This window comes from Nanorana parkeri, unplaced genomic scaffold (assembly GCF_000935625.1).
Source record: "Nanorana parkeri isolate BGI_ZX_2015 unplaced genomic scaffold, ASM93562v1 scaffold455, whole genome shotgun sequence".
Lineage (NCBI taxonomy): Eukaryota > Metazoa > Chordata > Amphibia > Anura > Dicroglossidae > Nanorana > Nanorana parkeri.
In genome coordinates this window covers 901,467-914,515 of record NW_017306723.1, presented here as the reverse complement: position 1 = coordinate 914,515, position 13,049 = coordinate 901,467, and the positions used below count along the sequence as shown (strand labels likewise).

At 41.2% G+C, this 13,049-nt stretch overlaps 1 long non-coding RNA gene across 1 annotated transcript; it reads right to left on the bottom strand.

Annotated features, from left to right (window-relative positions):
• Positions 1 to 304: 304 nt before the first annotated feature.
• Positions 305 to 3,406, bottom strand: LOC108790229. Its single transcript, XR_001941437.1, has 3 exons — positions 3,273 to 3,406; positions 2,034 to 2,036; positions 305 to 317 (listed from the first exon to the last, which is right to left on the bottom strand). It is a non-coding gene; the product is annotated as an uncharacterized LOC108790229 (long non-coding RNA).
• Positions 3,407 to 13,049: the final 9,643 nt, after the last annotated feature.

Genomic DNA, 13,049 nt, shown 5'->3' with positions numbered 1-13,049 from the left:
ATAACAGAATGGCACAATCATAAAACATGGCAGCTAATAAAAACAATTAAATGACCCCTGTTGAAAACTCTGCATACCCTTAGTTCTTAATACTGTGTATTGCCCCCTTTAGCATCAATGACAGAGTGCAGTCTTTTGTAATAGTTGCCTATGAGGCCCTGAATTCTTGCAGGTGGTATAGCTGCCCATTCGTCTTGGCAATATACCTCTAGGTCATGCAAAGTCTTTGTTTGTCTTGCATGAACCGCACGTTTGAGATCTCCTCAGAGTGGCTCGATGATATTAAGGTCAGGGGATGGTGATGGCCACTCCATAACCTTCAACTTTTTCTGCTGTAACCACTGGAGGGTTAACATGGCCTTGTGCTTAGGGTCATTGTCGTGCTGGGAAGTCCCAGAGCGTCCCATGCACAGCTTTCGTGCAGAAGAATGCAAATTGTCTGCCAGTATTTTCTGAAAACATGCTGCCTCCATCTTGCCATCAATTTTCACAAGATTCTCTGTGTCTTTAGAGCTCGCACACACCCAAAACATCAGTAAGCCACTACCAAGCTTCACAGTGGTATATGCACAGTAAAGGCTTCTTTCTGGCCACGCGACCATGCAGACCATTTTTGTTCAAGTATTGTCATATTGTGCTCTATTAAACAACCACACCATCTTTTTCCGGAGCAGCCTTTTTTTCTCCTGAGGTTACCTGGAGGTATTTCTTTGTATCCCGAACAATTCTTCTGGAAGTTGTGGCTGCAATCTTTCTTGGTCTACCTGACCTTGACTTGGTATCAAGAGATCCCCGAAATTTCCACTTCTTAACCCCTTGCCACCTGCCCATCATAAAAATATGGGCGCACGGCGGAGGCTCCCGGCGGGTGGGCGTGCGGGAAGCGGGCGCGCACAAGCACAATCCCACCGGGAATGTAAACAGCTTTTACCGGCTGTTACATACAAGCGTTTGGCCAGCTCTACAGCCGGCTGATCGCTTGTATGACCCTGCACTGCACCCCCCCTTCCCTGCTGTCGCGTGGTTAATAAGTGATTGAACAGTACTGACTGGCATTTTCAAGGCTCTGGATATCTTTTTATATCCTTTTCCATCTTTATAAAGTTCCATTACCTTGTTGCGCAGGTCTTTTCTGCTCCCCATGGCTCAGTATCTAGCCTGCTCAGTGCATCCACGTGAGAGCTAACAAACTTTATACACAGACACTAATTGCGATTTAAAAAGCCACATATGTGGGAAATTAACTTTTATTGCCATTTTAACCTGTGTGTGTGTCACCTTCCTTGTGTGTCTGTAACAAGGCCCAACATTCCAGGGTATGTACACTTTTGATCAGGGCCATTTTGGGTGATTTCTGTTATCATTATGATTTAAAAGGGAGTCAAACAACTATGTGATAATACATGGCTTCATATGATCACTATCCTTAAATAAAGGACAGTTTTTTGGCATGATCAGTCATATTGTAAAATATCAATGCCAAAATTTCAAGATTTCTGCCAGGGTATGCAAACTTTTGAGCACAACTGTATTAAACCACAAATAGGGCAAGTTTTCACAGTCAGAAATTATAATTCGTTAGAGTAAATCTCCAGCTCAAGCACCGTATAATAGCTGAACTCCAGGCAAACAGCTAAATACACAAATAAAATACATACACTATAAAAGAGCTGTATTACATGCCAATGGTTGTATTTCAGTCTATCCAGTCCTGACATTAACAAAGCCAGGCCACACAGTAAAGTTTTCTTTGTTGCACTTCAGTAACACATACAACTCTCCTTCCCACTGAGCAAGTGACAATAAAAGGAGAAGACGCCAACTGATTAACTCATTACTCGCATGTCACTGTGGTCTGTCCTCCTATCAGCATGCTCCTTGCACTGCAGCAGAACTGACTGGCTCCTTGTGTGGCTTCTCACTTCCAGGTACTTCAGGTACTTCACAGACTGAATCTAAAAATACATTTTAGCATGTATTAATGAATACAGAGCAGCATTCATTTGTGTCTTTTGTATCACCACATTCAATACTCTCTTCATTTGATCCTGTCACTGCAGATGAAGTAGGCACTCTTTTATCCAACACCCACCTAACTACCTGCCCCTTGGACTCCATCCCCTCACAACTACTCCGGTCACCCTCTAGCTCTATTGTACAATCTCTTACACAAATCTTCAACCTCTCCTTTTCCACTGGCATCGTCCCTACACCTCTATAACAAGCATTGGTGAACCCCATTTTTAAAAAGCCCTCAATGGGGCCCACAAGTCTAAACAATTTGAGACCTATCTTCTTGCTCCGAATGTCTTGAACTCCTGGTCTACAACCGCCTGAGCTGCCACCTTACTGCTAACAACCTCCTTGGCCCCTTTCACTCTGGCTTTCGTCTGCAACACTCCACATAAATTGCCCTTCTACAACTCACTAACGATTTACTAACCGCTTAAACCACAGGCCACTACTCTATACTCATACTCCTGGACCTTTCTGCTTTTGACACAGTTGACCACCCACTCCTCCTCAATTAACTCCAATCCCTTGGCCTCCAAGGCTCTGTTCTCTCATGGTTCACCTCCTACCTATCCCAGCGCACCTCCAGTGTCACCTATAACTCTACTTCCTCCTCTACTCTTCCTCTGTCCGTGGGCCCCTTCTATTCTCTATCTACACCTACACCCTGGGTTAGTTGATAACATTAACCTCCTACAGCTTCCATTACCAGCTCTATGCTGATGGCACCCAAATATATCTCTCTACCCCTCAGCTCACTCCTTCTATCTCCTCTCACACCACTAACCTACTCACTGACATATCGACATGGATGTCACACCACTCAAACTAAATCTGTCCAAAACTGAGCTTCTAATATTTCCTCCTCTCCGTATTCCACCGACTTCTCCATCACAATCAACAGCACTACAATCAACCCCTCCCGTCAAGCCATGTTGCTTGGAGTAATCATTGATTCTGAGCTCTTCTTTCAGCCCCACATCCAATCACTATCCAAATCTTGCAGACCCAATCGTCGTAACATTCCCAAAATCCGTCCCTTCTTAACAAATGATACCGCAAAGCTTCTTATTCACACCCTTGTAATATCTCGCCTCGACTACTGTAACTCCCTCCTTGTTGGCCTACCACTAAGCAGGCTATCCCCCCTTCAAGGCAATCATGAACACTGCTGCCAGACTCATCCACCTTACCAACTGAAACCGATCAGTGTCCGCCAAACCCCCCTTCCGCCCCGCAATAACCTACAAAGCCACAACGCCCCAACCTACATCACCCCCCTCATCTCAAAATCTCACCCAAACCGCCCCCTTCGTTCTTCCCAAGACCTCCTACTCTCCAGCTCGCTTGTCACCTCCTCGCATGCTCGCCTCCAGGATTTTTCCAGAGTGTCTCCCATCCTCTGGAACTACCTCCCCCAATCTGTCTGCCGATCTCCTACTCTGTCCACCTTTAGGCGATCCTTGAAAACGTATCTCTTCAGGAACGCCTATTCCACCTCGATATAACAGTACTTTCAGCTCTTCCACTAAATCATCCCAAACAGTGATTACCTTTTGTATCACTTGCCCCTCCTACTAGATTGTCAGCTCTCATGAGCAGGGCCCTCCTACTTCCTGTACTGAAATTGTATTGTTAATTGTATTGTCTCCCTCAGTTTCGTAAAGCGCTGCGCAAACTGTTGGAGCTATATAAATCATGTATTATAATAATAATCTGCCTGGAATTCAGCTTTAAATCAATGCCATTGCCAAGCAAAACATTACTGCACCTGTGCTTTTTTCATGTGGTTAGAAGAAAAGAAGACAATCCTTTGACATTTTAGGCATACAAGAGGGAATATTTTGGAGCATTTCAGGGGGTTAAAAAGAAATTTTGATGGGCTTTGAAGTGTTTGATTTTTTTAAATCAATCCTTTCACGCAACATTTCCAATAAGGTCATAAGGTGATCCAATAGTTGTGTAGGAGTATTAATCAATTTTTTTTCTCCTTGATTTTTCTATCAGATATTTGATCGAAGTGAAAGAATGCAAAAGCACACTTGCAGCTAAAACCATTCTAAAAAAAACCTGAACAAAGGTGAAATACCTCTGTGGCTAGAATAAGCCTAATAACAGGGATGACATGAAGCGCGTGGGACAGCTGTGTGACATGATATCCCACATCTGCTTCCAGTACATAACTCTACAATAAGAGCGCATCAAAGCCGCCACATCTAACGAGCCGTATTAATAGCAGCATCCAGGCTGCCTCATATTTCTCCATCATCAATTCAGACTAGTTTTTCTAGACTTGTTAAATATTCATTGATGCTAGCAATGGATAAATCCTGCTCAGGCTCCAGGGAATATGAAAATGTAGGTAATTATTAGACAAAAGCCTGTAGCAGAATTCTCTATCATATCCTCCAATGAACAGCAACTTTTTTTTTTTTGCTTAAAATAACAGGATGGCTTTGTCCGCAGAAGACAGGGTTGGGTATAATTATGCGTGGTGGAGGGAATTAGTCCTGCGATATCATTATGTACAAGTGGTTAATATCCCGCAGTGATAACTGTGACTGGTGACGAGGAAGATAAACCTTATCTTATTTGGGGGTATAAAACTTAAATATTATGGCTTTCCCTTTTAACACATCATTTTTATTAATTCTTAAAAATGTACGGGATTGTTTATAAAGAACGAATGCGAATGCTGAGCTCTTTTTTTAACTTCGTATTGGTTACCTATTTGCTGAGTAGCTCCATTTGACAGACCCACCACTGTTCACTTAATGCTGGGCACACACCTTACAACCATTGCAAGACTTTTGTCTTGCGATGGTTGTAAGGTAATTAAAAAAACGTACAATCTGCCTATCTTGGACAGGCAGATCGTACTTGCGATGATCGTAAGCCGCGCCCCCCTGAGGGGCGGGCTTCCGATGACCGCAATGCCGGCCCGTCCGGCTTTTATCTTACGAACATGCTACACACCCGCTGAACATTGCACGATGCTCGGCGGGTTTTCGAACATGTCCATAAGTTAAAAGTCATGCGACCTTACAGTAGTAGAGGTCACAACGGCTTCCACACACCTTACGATAATCGTACGATCGCGGAATTTCCCGTGATTATCGTACGATTATCGTAAGGTGTGTGGGCACCTTAAGATCCAGCCATTTCCTTTCAGCAGGATGTTTTTAATAAAATCCTATTATACAATATTTATCTGTCTGTTCCAAATATTTACCTAAATCAGAGGCTTGTATTGCCTTAAGTGTATTTATAGCCTAAACTTTATATTCTAGCTTTGGATAGAATGGGGAGAAGTTAGAACTCCTGTCAGGTTTTTCTGCTGTGCTAAAGAAATGTACCCTCACTTTCAATCCTGGGACAACATTTTAGCAGATAGGAAGTGAGGGAAAATCTGCACCAGGGAAATTAATAACAATAATCTCAAAGGGGCAAAAAGAGGAAAGGGGCATTTTTACTTCTGTCTGAGTTGCTATAAGGCTGGGTTCACACTATCAGTGCATCATTTGTATTGGTCCTTAAACAGATTCCCCCTCACTTCCTGTCCTGGGGACAACCTTTTTTCCATGTAAATTTAATTCAATTTTCAAATACAAGATAACAAAGAAAAGAAATGCCATCAATATGTGTGCCACAAAGAAGTGTTATGTTACACCATTATCCATTCAACATCTTTATAACAAACACAAGATCATTATATATATACACCAGACAGTAAACACAAAGCACTGCAAACCTGGGGTGATGGTTAAGGACACTATTCTTGGCCATCCCCAGTCCATTTCCGCTGGGAACAACCTTTAAACCAGACAGAAAGTAAAAAATATCTCGAAATCGAGCCTCCGATGGCAGTAAAACTTGAAAGGGGTTGTAATCCTTCAAATCACTCTATAGAAAAAAAAGTTTGGGGTGAAGATACACTTTAGAGTAAAACTCAAACTTGGATCCTCTTCAGCTTTTCGTGTGCTGTTGGTGAAATGTCTCCAAACATACAGTAATTGTATTGAGTGTTACACAACCTCCATGGCTTGGGCTGCAAAATGGCTGGATCTGGGACACCTAGCTTGTATATAAACACGGCTCAAGAGGCGGTGTTCCTAGAATACCAAGCTGCCCAAAATTAGTGATTTCATGAACTTTCATTTACATACAGAACAAAAGGGGGGGTATATCTGTGTTTGAGTTGTTCCTATACACTCCACATTGCACATTGCAATCATTTTTCTGAAACCAACGGATCAACAACATAGCCAAACTGGAAAGTTAGTTCCCTGTGTCACCTCTGAGAGGTCTTCATCTGTCGCACACCGAAGCCTCCTCTGAGCTGATCTGCCAGCAATGCAGGCTTTGTCTCTCTTAATAAGACACAAGCCGAGTGAGGCTCCAAGTTCTCTGCCCCACTGTTATTCTTATGCTGATCACAGAACAATAAACTGATTTGCTGCTGCCTTTTACTTACAGCAAGTGTAAAATGAAGCCAATGTGAGCCACATAAGAAACAATGGAAATTGAGCAGAAGAGAAAGAAAGAAGACAGAGGAGAATCTGAACCTTAAACTGTTTCAGCAGATCAAACCACAGTGACTGAAACAAAGAAGATCGCATTGTATAATTCTGTCCAAAGGCCAAAGATTCAGCATAAAATTAAGCAATGACTCTGATAACAAAAGCATGAAGGCAAAGGTTCACTGTTGGTGCTATAGCTTGGATATATGTACTGGGAGCTCAGCCAACCTTTCCTGGAAATGTTATGGTTTTCCATCCTAGCAATGTTGAATACTTCAGGGCATTCAGCGCACCAGGGTCTGTCATCCTGTAGGACAAGGCTTCCCAAAACTTTCTGTAGATTATGTAATAATGCATCCCCAGACTGTTCCATTTTAAAGCTGGAACCCAGACAACTATCCAAACATGCACAAATACACATATGAACTATTTTACCTTCCCTGTGATAATTCGGTTCAGCCAGTCTTGGGATCCAGACTATCCTGCCAAACAACACCGCCAAGTCAGGGACCTCACTTACTGCTGTAAAGAAATACAACTTGGTCACAAACCCACCCCCAGGCTGTGATTGCACAACAAGGAAAACAGCACATTAATGTAATACATTCATTCATTCAGCACATGCCAGTTATCACTATACATTCTGTTTCTTCACAATGTGGCAAGAATCGCAGGGGCTATTAAGGCACAGGTGATTCATGGGAGGTTTGAGAGATCATGGCTCATTGTTCTCGTTTATGGTCACCCAAACTCTTGTGTGGGACGGTGCTGCGATTTTGTTTTGCGTCTGCCAAATGATAGAAGGGCCACCAAGACCTTTGGCTGTAGAGGGTATTGAAGTCCACAAATACTTTTTTTTATTTTAAATTATTCTTACATTACCACAGACAATAGACATAAGATAAATACGTATGTACAGTCTTTTTTACAGCAACTAATCTACTATGTTACATGTCTAGATGCTTGATCAGATTGGTTTATATACAGAACATATTCATATTCTCCTAATCCTACACAGACTTTATTGACACAGTAGATCCTTTGCCCTCTATTGTGAAGCCATACACTTTTTATGTGTCGCATAACAGCTGCTTGTTGGCAGACAGGAGCACAATACGTGATAGCGTCCAACTGTAGCAAACACAGTCTACTAAGGAAGGCATCAAAGAATGGCCAGGTATCACACTGTAATCTTCTATTGTGGTTGGTGCTTTATGGACTTGGCACCTAAAAGACAGTCAGGACACAGGAGACATTCTGCTGCATCAAAAAGTATTTTTAACATTGAATAGGAACTAAAATCATTTCAGCCACACTCCAAACAAACAAGTACCAAATAACACAAACCCTCTCAGGTGTCACCTAGGGGTGTATTTATCAATGAACAATTTGCAGAGCCTTTTATCTTGCAAAAAATTGTAAATGTTCATTCTGTGCCAATGAAGAGAGAAACAAACTTTCTTAGTCAAATGTGATATCTGGAAATTACCATATTATGGCCAAGGTTTATTTATATATTTATCATTATTTATTTCAATGGTTATTTATATTTCAACGATTACTATTATGTGATGTAAAAGTATGTATCCTTATAGACAGACGTATTTATACCCATGGCATTCAAATATTGCAGGCAGACTCTTATCTTCCTGAGGAAGCTTTTTTAAGCAAAACGTGTAGAAGGCTGGACCCACGGTGCACGGACACAAGACTGGATATGACAATGAAATTATAATGCTGAATCGCTATATATATATATATGAAATAGATGTTAAAATGTATACCTTAATTGTTGATGCTGTGTATGTGGCTGTGTGGTCCAGGGAGGCGTTATGCCTATAATCAATTTTGGGGTTGTTGTGGATACAATATTGATGAGCTTATACAATGGTTTTATCTTTATTTATTTATTTATCTGTATAATTAAAATATATTTATTTAAATTTGTGTAATATGTGTTTTTCATGCCTAGAGTGACACCTCAAAAGCCCCGATTCTATAGCTTTTTGATACAAATATTATGGCCACTAGATGGATGCATGCATAGGAAAAACATCCTTAATCCCTATGCTCCCCAGCACCATCTAGGGGCCATAATGTAGTGTTTTCCAGATGTTACATTCACACAGAACAAATGTTCACAGAGATTTGCAGGACTAATGTCTCTGCAAATTGCTTATAAATACATCCCATAGTGTACATCTCATTATTTTACACCCTGTATCCAGTATTCTTTACAAACTGCATCACTACATATCCTACTTCGTTTAACCAGAAATTGGTGCTACATAAGAGAGAAACCCTTAAATGAAATACACAGTATGCACACTGGAAATACCTGTAGGTGGTAAAAGAATGATGGGATGTATTTAATGTACTGATATAGCAGCATAGCGTTGGAGGGAGGAGAGCAACGCACTGCTATCTCTCTCTGCTCATGCAATCTTCTCCCTCGCTGAACATGATACGCATAAGCTGCATGCTGGGTGCAGAGAGAGGTGAGTGATCAGATTAGAAATAAATATTCGAATAACATGGTTCCCGGTGCAGTATTTTCATTAGTATTCAATGAGGATTGTTTACCAGAAGCGGATGTACATTGCACACAACTTGTGCAGAGAGTTCACACTTCTATATTATAAACACATCTGACGGAAGCAAGAAGCCAATTTAAAATAGACATGATTCATATTCTGCTAAGATCACATTTTGAGAATTTCCCATTCTTAAACTTCAGTGTGTGCTCTCTTATAAAAATATATACACCTAATCTACGCATAGATTTCATGCTGTGTAGGCTTTAGGTATCTATTTACTGAAGAAATACATAAAATATACATACATACCTACCTACCTAAGTGAAGATAGTGAGAATTGCACCTAGCATACAGAACAAAGAGATGTGGCAAGAGAAGTAGTTTTGTGCAGTGTTCATTCATACAGCATAAGAACATATACTGAGAATTACACCCAGAACAAGAGAATTGCCATTGTGCAGTATCCATGCACACAAAACAAAAGCAGATACTAAAAATTACACCCAGCCTACACAACAAGAAGTGGCACAGGGAAGTGGTAAAGAGTCTATGCAAAAAGAATAAGTACAGATACCAAGAATTAGACCCAATATACAGAACAAGATAAGTGCTACTGGGCAGAATCCATACATACAGAACAAGAACAGATACACTCCATTATACTCTAATTCGCCCCCATGCAATTTTCACTCGCCAATTGCGAGGGGGCGAGTGGAAATTTTGAGCCCTGCTCTAAATGATACCTTACAAACATAACATGAGAAATGGTACTGTGCAGAGTTCATATATACAGAATACAAATCTATACTGTACCTTGATAAAGGTGGCCTAAGCCACATTGAAACATCAGACACAATAAAACAGTTTCACTTGGCTCTAATTTCTCCTGCTGCATGAATTGTGAGTGCCACAGAATAGGAAATTAAACTGAGAATTACACCCAGCATACAGAACAAGAGACACAGTGCTGTGATGTGTCCATACATACAGAATAAGAACTGATACTGAGCCAGCATACAGCATACAGGACAAGAGAAGTGCTACTGTGCAGAGTTCATTCATACCAAATAAGAACAGATACTGAGGAGATAGTTGACAGTTGTTAATAAAAGAGAATTATAAAAGTTACTGAGCATAAAGTAAAAATGAGTACAGTAAATTCCCAGTTATCTGGCACCCTATAGCAGGCTGGCTTTTGAAACCCCACCCACTGAGCAGAGGAGCGGACCTGAGAGAGAAAGTTTTCTCTCAGGCCCGCTCCTCTGCTCAGTAAGTGGGTGCAATAGCCTGCTATTGGCTATTGCAATTTGAAATTGCCAGTAGCAGGCTGACTATTGAAATCTCACCCACTGAGCAGAAGAGCGGACCTGAGAGAGAAAGTTCTTTCTCGGGTCTGCTCCTCTGCTCAATGGGCAGGTGCAACAGCTAGCCTGCTATTAGCTATTTCAAATTCCAACAGTCAATATCAGGCTGGCTATTGAAACCCCACCCACTGAGCAGATGAGCCAATCTGAGAGAGAAAGTTCTCTCTCAGGTCTACTCCTCTGCTCAGTGGGCAGGGAACAATAACCAGCCTTCTATTGGCTATTGCAATTTGAAATAGCCAATAACAAGCTGGCTATTGCTCCCTATTGTTTACATTCTGCTGCTGATCACAGAATCTAGCCGCCGTCCGTCAGCAGGATGTAAAAAAGAATTTAGTTAGCCACAAAAAAAATGTGTCTGTTTACAAATTTTTTCAGTGTGCACCAAGCAACCAACAATTTTTTAGTGTGCATCAAGCCACTGGCACAAAAAAAAAACGAGGACATAAGTTGCTTAAATGTCAGATAATGGGGAGATTACTGTATATTTAAGAAGAACTTTACCCTTATCTTCAACATAACAAGAATGGCACCTTTAGAAATGTTTAGTAATGACAATCTACAAACACATACTTCTAGATAATTGCCAGCTTTTTATTTTTCACATATCTTATTTTTATCTTCTTCCCCTGTCTTCTAACAGTGGCCATTTTAAGGGCAGGTTACTAGATCTCCATTTACTTCCTGGAACTCTGGCACATGTGACTAGGACATGTGACCATACACATCATCTCAGGGGAGGAAAATGCCTTTCCCTGAGATCTCATGAGATTACAAATGAGATTTCCCAGCAATGCTCTGCTGATGTAACCTTCCCAGGATGCAACACTTGGGCACATTACATGATTTGTGCCAAAGTGGACCAGGAAGTGGATGAACTCTTTTTTTAAGTAAATGAAAAACATGTTTCTTTGTCTAGCTAATAAATATAAGATGATTTCATATCAGCATGCAGAGCTGCATGTTGATGGAATTTTTAGTCAAAGGGGGTAAAGGTCTTTATTAATAAGCTGTCTGACAATTCATAATTAAAATGAATATGGAAAATTACACCAATTGTAGATAATTTTTTGTTGGGTTTTTGCCCGAGTATACAAAATATTGTGCTCAGAATTAGGTGCAGCAGATGAGGTTGTGTTTTCCCGAGCACTGTACAATAAAACAATTGCCGTTCTCACTTTCAGCTTTCTTTTTTATACTTACAGCTAGAAGAGGAGAACGGCCGTTTGGAAACAAAAAAAACGTGATCACTGCCTTTGTGAATGTCAACAAGATGTCAAGGCACTTGCCGCACTTAAGGCGGTGATGTGCTTTTCCGCAGGTTGTAGAGACAATTTATGAACCTTAAATAGCCTTTTCTTTTCAGGCAAGATAAATAGAAAATTAAAGAGAAGAGAATGAAAAAAAAACATGTGTAAAAACTTGAAATGACCAAAAAAAAACAAAAAACAGAGCTAAGACAGCTGGGGCATTTTTCATCGTGACACCGGAAAGCTTATCGAAATGTTGAGAGCTTCTAGATTGCTTATAAATTTAGTTAATGTGAGCTGCTTCAGTAGGGTCAGCAGCAGGCAGCAATTTGTTATGGACTCGGCACTGCTTCACAGGGCAATGCTGAGTGGCGCCAGGAGGACGGAGAGGGCGCTGATAGGCAGCGGAGCAGCTGCACATTCTGTACAGGCACGCAAAATAAAATATTAAAGGCTTGTAAAGGAAAGAGCAAGAATTAAACAGTGCAAGGAACAAAGACGAGGAAGGGAGAAGACAGAAGAGCATAGCGAGGGCTGATAGTTTCACAGCATTATTAGTGCAATCATTCTGCAGAAGCATCACAATATTTTCACAGATGGAATTTAGCTCAGCCATATTGTGATAGATATTCTAACATGATTGTAAGTGCAATGCTATCTAATTGTAGCTTTATGCTGCTGAACTGTCATGGACATGTTAGAGTTAAAGTGGACCTGAACTCAAACAGGGATGATTGGGAACATCTAGAAATGTTACGTGTGCCTAAGGGGTATCCTATAAAATATACTTATTGAATGCCTGTACCAAGCATGAGGAACTGGTATTCCCCACAAGGCAACATTTGAATTTAAATAGCATTCAAAAGTGGTTGAATTATCAGAACTATCTCTTTATAATGCCAGTTTCTGGTAGCATGACAATCTCTGCATTCTGGCAGTCGCTTCTAGGTGCACTCTCTGGCAGCATGACAATCTCTGCATCCTGGCAGTCTCTTGTGGCTACAGTCTCTGGCAGCATGAAAATCTCTGAGTGTGGCAGTCTCTTGTGGCTGCACTCTCTGGTAGTGTGACAATCTCTGAGTGTGGTAGTCTCTTGTGGCTGCACTCTCTAGTAGCATTACAAGCTCTGCATCCTGGCAGTCTCTTCTGGCTGCAGTCTCTGTTAGCGTGACAACCTCTGTATCCTGGCAGTCTCTAGTGGCTGCAGTTTCTGACAGCATTGCAAACTTTGTACCATGAGAGTCTCTTGTGGCTGGAGTCTCTGGTAGCATGACAATCTTTGCATCCTGACAGTCTCTTTTGGCTGCAATCTCTGGCAGCATTATAATCTTTGAGGGTGGCAGTCTCTTGTGGTTGCACTCTCTG